Below are 8,027 nucleotides of genomic sequence, written 5' to 3'. Positions count from 1 at the left end.
CAAACAGCACCCAACCTCTGCAGGTGCTCTGCCCTAGCTGGCGCCTCTCTTTTCACTGTTTGCTTTCCCACCAGTCTGATTCTTCCGTAGTCATTCCACATCCATAGCCTCTGTCCTCCCTGCTCTGTTACAATGTTTCCTTATTCCAAGTTCACATCCTCAGCCTCTGTCCTCCCTGCTGTGTTACAATGTTTCTTTATTCAACGTTCACATCCACAGACACTGTCTTCAGTGCTGTGTTACAATGTTTCCTTGGCACTTAAACCTGAGTATCCCAAATAATCAGGACAACAGGTTCCCAGGCTTTCTCAGGACTTTTAAAAACTTTTTTCTTAGCGATCAGGAATTAGAAAATGTTAGTCAGGAGTGCAGAGAAAGCCGAGGGGTCTGAAAGCCAGCAATGAATCACTGAGATGTGCCCTTACAGGTGTGGTGATATCACAAGTCAGATCACTATTTTTCTAGTCTTTCTTTTTGAAAAGCCAAATTTGAAAGAAAGTCTTGCTTTCCAGGGGAATGAGGTTCCACTGTTTTCAGTCTATGTGTTAGGAATCATGCATGAGGGAAAGAGAACAATTCTGAGTGTTGTTCTCTCGGAATATGCAGTCAGAGACGCTGCTGTGGGAGGAACGGCTAACTCCCACACTGAGCAGAGCCTGTGTAAGATCCTGTTACTGTTTTGAATCCAATTGCAGTTCTCAGACTTACTGGAACCCAGCATCCAGGAAGGTAGGAAGCTCCCTACCCCTCAAAGGTGCTAACTCAGCGTCTGGCAGGAGAGAGATACCTTCCTCAGACAACGGAAACAGTTGCCCTCCCTCCACCCTGTTGCACAATTCTTCACCAAGAATGTGCTTCCACCCAGCTCTGGGAAACAAGTGTCCTTGTGGTTTGGAGCTCGGATTCTCTACTCTCCCGAGTTAGGGGTTGTGGATGTGGTGGGGCTGCAAGGTGAGGAAGCGAGTTGATGCAGCACATGGCTCCCCCTTCCCTAGTCTGCGGCTATTCCAGTGCCTTTAGCTGCTCCACATCATGACAACCAAGACTGATGTGCAAAGCCAGGAGAATTCACTATACATTTCCTTCAAGAAAATCCCTTGCCAACCCGTGCTACAGGGCTTGAGCCCTGGGGTCAGACTGAGTAGGTTCCCATGTGCTCATATGCAAACCACTGAACCAACCCTTCATGCTTACTTTTATGCCCATAAAAAAAATGGGAATTGGACCTTCACGGTGTTGTGAAGCTGAGACGAGAAAGTTCCTTCCCATGAAGGTCTTAGTGTAGTATCCGACACAGACGTTCTCAATGAGGATGAGCCAGTGTCACTATTAAAAGGGAACATGACAAAGTTTGACATGTGGAAATCCATGAAAAGCTTTGAGAACTGGATTACAACAGGTACATTGTATATCTATGGGGGTTAGGGGTGGGGTCTTTGGAGGACAGTGGAGAAACAAAGCCATTATTGCAAGTTTGTGCCATATTTAGTGAGGACTTGGAAACTACATGTAGGAGAATGTCCCTGTACCTGCCAGAGATGCAGCTGACAAAGATGCCTGCAGAAGCTGTTGTGTGGTGAGAGAACATGGGCGTGACACAACCCCAATAGGTTACATTCCTTCCTTTGGAGCCAGGATACCTGCTCATCCTCTACTGGGTCTGTCTCTGCATTTGCAGGGACATTCTGTCACTGACTAACACAGGCAACTACATCTCTTTGGTTTTTTTTTAGGGTGGTACCCTCAAATAAAGTGTATCCTTTAGTTGCCCCAGGAACCTCACTTTTAGTCCTTGAGCCCATTGAAATTCAGTTTAACTTCAACCTTATATCTGACCTCAAGATTGGCATGTGCTCCAAATAGCACTAGAAGTATAAAGTGTCATTTGATTTCCAGACACAGTGTTTCCTGTTGGCTAATGGATAAGGCATATTCTAGGGTAAAATTCCATCGGTGGGGTAAGTGTTTGAGTGGTTTCCTTAAACTGGCTATATGCTGCCTTTATTGGTGGGTTAGGTAAGGATAAAGTAATTCTGTTTAAAATATTTAAATCAAATCTCCTTGATCAACTGTTGGGGAGCTTTCTGAGAACCAGTTCCAATGATCTTATCTGAGAGGACTCATGGGCAATGGTGAGGACTTTAAGACTGAGAGGAGGCTCCGGGAATAGAGGATATACATAGACACATGGATGTGTGCATGTATACACACACATATGCACACACACCAGAAGCTCCCTTTCTGATTATTCTTAGCCCCACAAGCCTTCAAGGATAAACTTACACTTGGCTCTTTTGTCCTTCATGCTCTCATTGTCTGAGAGCTTCCTATCGAATTTTAGGACTGGGTTGTTCTGTCTCCTCCTAGACTCCAGTCTTTACCTCTTCCTTAAGGCAAACAAAGAACAAAAACCAGGAGCTCACTGTGTAGCCTTGGATCTAAAGCTGTATAGACCAGGCTGGCCTTGAAATCACAATACTGAGATTTAAGGCCTGTGCCAACACACCTGACTTCACCCCTGCTTTATTATCCATGGGAGTTCTAGGCACTAGGGGCTCCTGAATGGATAAAGACTTGCCTGAGCTCTCCCTGGTGGCCCTGAGTCATGCCCCACAGTGTCACCCCAAGCAGTTCGGTTTCTCAGAGGAGCGGGGTGAGGACCTTTCATAATAAGATGAGAACAAAGGATGATAGTTCAGGCAAATATGTGGGGGAGAAGCATTGGTGTGAGTAACTCAACGGCAGATGCCTCCTCCCTGGCAAGCTGCTGAAGCCAGCCTCTCTTCTGTGCTGGAAGAGTCCAGCCCGCAGCTGCCTCTGGCTGCCATGGAATGTAGAAGGCCCAGTTCTTGGCCAGAGGGTAGCCTGCACTGCTCACTCTGTTCCCAGCATGAAGGTGGGTACGAGGGAGGTGCTGAAGCCCGGGCTCAGGGAAAGTCGCCTCAAGATGATTTGTCTTCCAGCCTCCCTGGGTGGAGCCCGTTGATGATCATGGAAATCTTAGGACTAAGCACATAATCCACAAACCACAGGGCAGATGATGCTGTTCCCAGGGAATCCCACAGCCGATCGGGAGTATCCAAGACGAAGAAATGCACATGCAGCTGCAGGCACGTGTGAGAACATCCAGCAGCTCCAGGATGGGAGGAGCAAGTTACTGTTACATACCAAGTGCAAAGTCACAACACCTGCTGCATACTAAACTTCAGTCTCCTTGTAGACTGAAATCTCACACACACACACACACACACACACACACAGAGAGAGAGAGAGAGAGAGAGAGAGAGAGAGAGAGAGACAGAGACAGAGACAGAGACAGAGAAAGACAGAGAGAGAGACAGACAGACAGAGAGACAGGAAGACAGACAGAGACAGAGAGAGACAGAGATATACAGAAACAGACACACAGAGAGACAGCATACAGAAGCATACAGAGAGAGACAGATAGATACACACATAAGAGAGACAGACAGACATACTGACACACACAGAAACAGAGACAAAGGCAGACAGACAGACAGACAGAGCGACAGACACACACAGGGACAGACAGATAGACACACACACACACTTTTTTTTTTTTTTGCAGAGAAAAATTAAGCCAGGTTGCATATCATAAAACCTGTGTAGTTCTCACTACAACTGAAGAAGTCTCTGACAACTGTTTCCCAGCCAGATGTGGCTCTGCGTCATGTCAACTGAGGAGTCAAGACATCACTGCAAAGGCATTTCCCACAGTGCTTCACAAGCTATATGGTTCTGATCACCGAGCTACCTCTGAACTGTGATCCCTAGTCTCCAGATGTTACCCACTGGGATTTTAAGGCTGAGACAAGGTTGGACCCCTTCTTTACAAACAAGAAAAATATTATGGCTTCCCATTTTCACCACCCAAAGTATCATGTGTCAAGAAGGGGTTGGGACATACTGAGGACACCCATGTGCCCACAGGACTTATAACTGCCCGGTGCCATGAGGGGTACACAGGCCTGTGCAGTCACAGAACTTTCTCTGATCATTCTCTTACCGATTGACTTTGACATCTGTTCTTAGAGAACCTTGTTACAGGAGAAACATCTTGAAAGTGTTCTGGTTCCATTTTTTATCCACTTTTCCCCTAGGATATAGTGAACGTTTAGAGCATTAAGAAGTGCAGACTCGGGCATGGGATGGAGAACATATCTGAAAGGAAGGCACCACATGTGGGTTGTCTGGTCTACACAGACAAACTAGTTGGAGGGATGCTGTTATCTTGATCTAAGGTAAGAAGAGACGCTGAAGATTTCAGAGACTGGGAAGGTAAAAAGGGACAGCTAAGTGACAGGACCAGCCCAGGATATGTCTGGATGGGAGGGATGGGGGTACTAGGGGAAGCACCTGGATGGGCAGGGCAGGGACCCTAGGGGAAGTGACAAGCAGCTTTTCCCCTCATGTGTCCAAGATTAAAATAAGCCAAGCCAGGACTCAAGGAGAAAAGGACAACCTCCAAGCTGAGTGCTCTTCTGTGTCCCTCTAATCCTTACTTTATTTGTACTGTTTCCTTAGTTACCACTACAGGACCCGCCTTACCACATTGTGTGGCTTTCAAAAATGTGGTGGGTAGGGTAGTGGGAGGGGGTGGGCGGGATTCTCTAACAATCTGCCAATGAAACACAAAAGGCATCTGCCTTGAGTAATGGACGTGGCCAGGTGAGGTTGTCTTAAGGAATCATGTCTCAATAATGCACTTGTCTCCTGGGTAAGTTGGGGGGGGAGGCAAATATGGCCTTTTGAATATAATAGATTACTTCTCCACATTGGGACAATTTACAGTAATCCTGTTTGCAGAAGTTCATAGCAAAGTTGTCTGGGTCCTCAAGTAAAAATACCCTAGACAGCAAAACTCCCAGCATTGTCACCGGGATTTCTTGGCATCCAGCGGCTCCTTCTGGCTTTATGATCTCAGCTGAAGCCTGAGGTTGGGATTAATGACAGATCATTGATAACTCTGGCACAAGTCTCTGGCACTTATGTTGCAACTTAAGCCTCTGAGGGATCGGCCTACTTCCCTCACCTTGTTCCTTGCCCTCCCTCAGCAACTGGAAAGAAATAGCCTGGGTCTTTCTAACCTGGCAAGAGGAACGCTCAATGTGATTAGGAAAGTCTGCGCCCTGGAGTTGCTTGATCTACTGGCAAACCTGGATCCTGTTTTCTAGCACACTTCTTTCTGCCTGTCTCCACTACAGAAATGGGAAATGGAAAATAATTAACCTTTCTTTTAAAACCCACATTTTGTTGAGGCGCAATTTACACATAAGGAAATGCACAGAACTAAAGTGTGTGAAACTCAAATTATTCTGATAAACTCATGCATCTCTATAACCTACATATCAGCAAAACGTAGAATATTTATTCCCGTCACTCCAGAAAAATCCTTTGGGCCCTTTCCCTGTGAATTTGCTGCTCCAAGAAAACATTTGATTTCTCTAGCCCCCCCAAAAGAAGCCACACAATGTTTATATTTATATCATGTTATATATAAATTTATATTAGTAGATTCATTGTGTATTTGGGCTTTATCACTCAACAAAATGTTTTTAGACCACTGAGCTTTGTAGCTGAGTGGTATATGACTATGTCATGATCAATTAAAGTATTCCTATTCATGAATTCCTGGAGTATTTCCAGCCAGGAGTTCCCTCGAATAAAGGGGGTTGAAGACACTAGTATTTCCATGAACATGGATATTCACTTTGTTTAAAACCCATGAATTGGCAGTGCATGTTTATGACAGTGAACGTGATGACACCATTTCTGAAAGCAGACTTATCTTCTTAAAGCATCTTTCTGGTTTATAACAAGATAGAGTAGTGCATAGCCTCTGCCCCACTGTGCCCCACTCTCCAGCCAGGTGGCATAATGGTTAGGGTGGATGAGACTGCTATACACAGTATTATTACCTGGGGGACACAGTAAGTTTTAGGGCCATTTCAGCTAGTGTCTCTCCTGTGAGTCTTGAAGAATATTCAATGATGGCATTCCATAATCCAGAAAAATCCTTTGATTAAAAACCCAAACCCCATGATTCAATTAGTCACCCCCTTCTGCTTTCTGTCACTGTTGACCACTGACATTTTAGGCTTTCTAAACTCTTTGTAGAATGTTATGGTAGATTGATAGATGAGAGAGAGAGGGAGAATGACAGGCAGGCAGACAGATGATAGGTAGATAGATGATAGATGATTGATAGATAAATAGATAGATGATAGATAGATGATTGATAGATAAATAGATGATAGATAGATGATTGATAGATAAATAGATGATAGATTGATAGATGATTGATAGAAAGAAAGAAAGATAGATAGATAGATAGATAGATAATAGATAATATATAGTAGATCAGAACTTGCCATCTGATTACACATTGTCAATTATGCATAATTCAGTGATGCGTCTTACAAGCTCACTAATGCATTTATAACTGAGTGGTTTGCTTTCTTACCACTGAGCTTTTAGAATTCATTGTACATTTTCTGTTAGGATCTATATCCCTTATCAAATTTTTGAAAATATTTTTCTCCAGTCTGCGGCTTGACAGCTCATGGTCTTGGCTCTGCGTTTTAATTATGACGATGCTTGGCTTATCAGCTGTTTCTTCAACATTTCTTTTGTTGTCTCACACATTACCCAAGGTTGTCTGGGTTCTTCCTTTGCTACAGGTCGGAGTTCCGTAGCTTTACACTCTGCCTTATGAGCTATGAACAACTTGAGCTAATTTTGTAGAATATGCAAGGTCTGTACCTGGATTACTGTTTTGCAAGTGGGTTCACAGTTGTTGCAGAATTCTGTTGGAAGCACTCCTTGCTCCACCAGAATATCTTTGTGTCTTTGTCAAGGGCTGGTTGATTGGATTTTTGTGGGGCTAGTTTGGAGCTGGGCGTTGTGGTCCATTTCCCAACTTGTTGGTTCTTTCACGTGCCATGCTGGCCTTGATGCCTGTGGCTCTGCCCTGAGTCAGAGCACTCAGAGATTGCCACTATTCTGACTTTGTTCTTGTTTGGTACCATGCTGGGCTGCTCCCTGCTCTTAGCATCTGCAGAGTAACCTTTGAAACGATGTTGACAGTTTAAACAAAGTCTCTTGCTGGGAGTTTTAGATTGCCCTGGATCTATAAAGCAAGATGAGGGAGGGGCTCATGAGGTCTCAAGGGGCTGAGACATAAGGGGCTGAGTGAGACACAAGGGCCAACACACATCTACTGTCAAAACTACTTTCAAAGGATAAGACCTCAGTTCAGGGCCTCTGCCTGTTCTTTGTAATGACCATGTAGTAGTATTTCCTTGTTCTTGTCTTCCACAAGGCTATCATGTTTGCCTTCACACATTACAAATACATTGAAAACATTATTCCAGTTATAAATTTGAACAGACTATATTGAATCAATGCAGAAGAAAAATAAGAAAAAAATAGAAAAGCTTCCTTTGCTTATTCCTTCTCCAGTGTTCTTCCTTTAACATAGATCTGTCTCTGACCTCTAGAGAATTTCTACTACAAGAAGAAATTCTGTTTATGTTTCTTCCAGAGCAGGACTACGGCAGCACGTTCCACTGTTTTTATTTCTCTAACAACATCTCTCTCTCTCTCTCTCTCTCTCTCTCTCTCTCTCTCTCTCTCTCTCTCTCTCTCTGCCTGTCTGTCTGTCTGTCTCTCTCTGTCTCTCTTTTTCTATCTCTGTCTCTCTCTGCCACTCTCTGTGTGTCACTGTGTGTGTCTGTCTCTCTCTGTCTATCTATCTCTCTGTCTCTCTTTGTCTCTGTCTCTGTTTATCTCTCTGTCTCTCTATCTGTCTCTCTGTCTTTCTCTGTGTGTCTCTGCCTCTCTGTGTCACTCTGTGTGCTTCTGTCTCTGTCTCTATGTATCTCTGACTCTCTCTCTCTCATGGGAGATTGAACCCAGGACTCGCACATGATAAGCAGGTGCTTTACCAGTGAGCTACATACCCAGCATTTTTAAAAGCCTTCTTCAGTTTTGAGACAGGGTCTTAA

The sequence above is a fragment of the Micromys minutus genome (assembly GCF_963924665.1).
Source record: "Micromys minutus genome assembly, chromosome: 27".
NCBI classification, from domain to species: domain Eukaryota; kingdom Metazoa; phylum Chordata; class Mammalia; order Rodentia; family Muridae; genus Micromys; species Micromys minutus.
The sequence above is the reverse complement of the archived record's forward strand: the minus strand, read 5'-3'. Positions refer to the sequence as shown.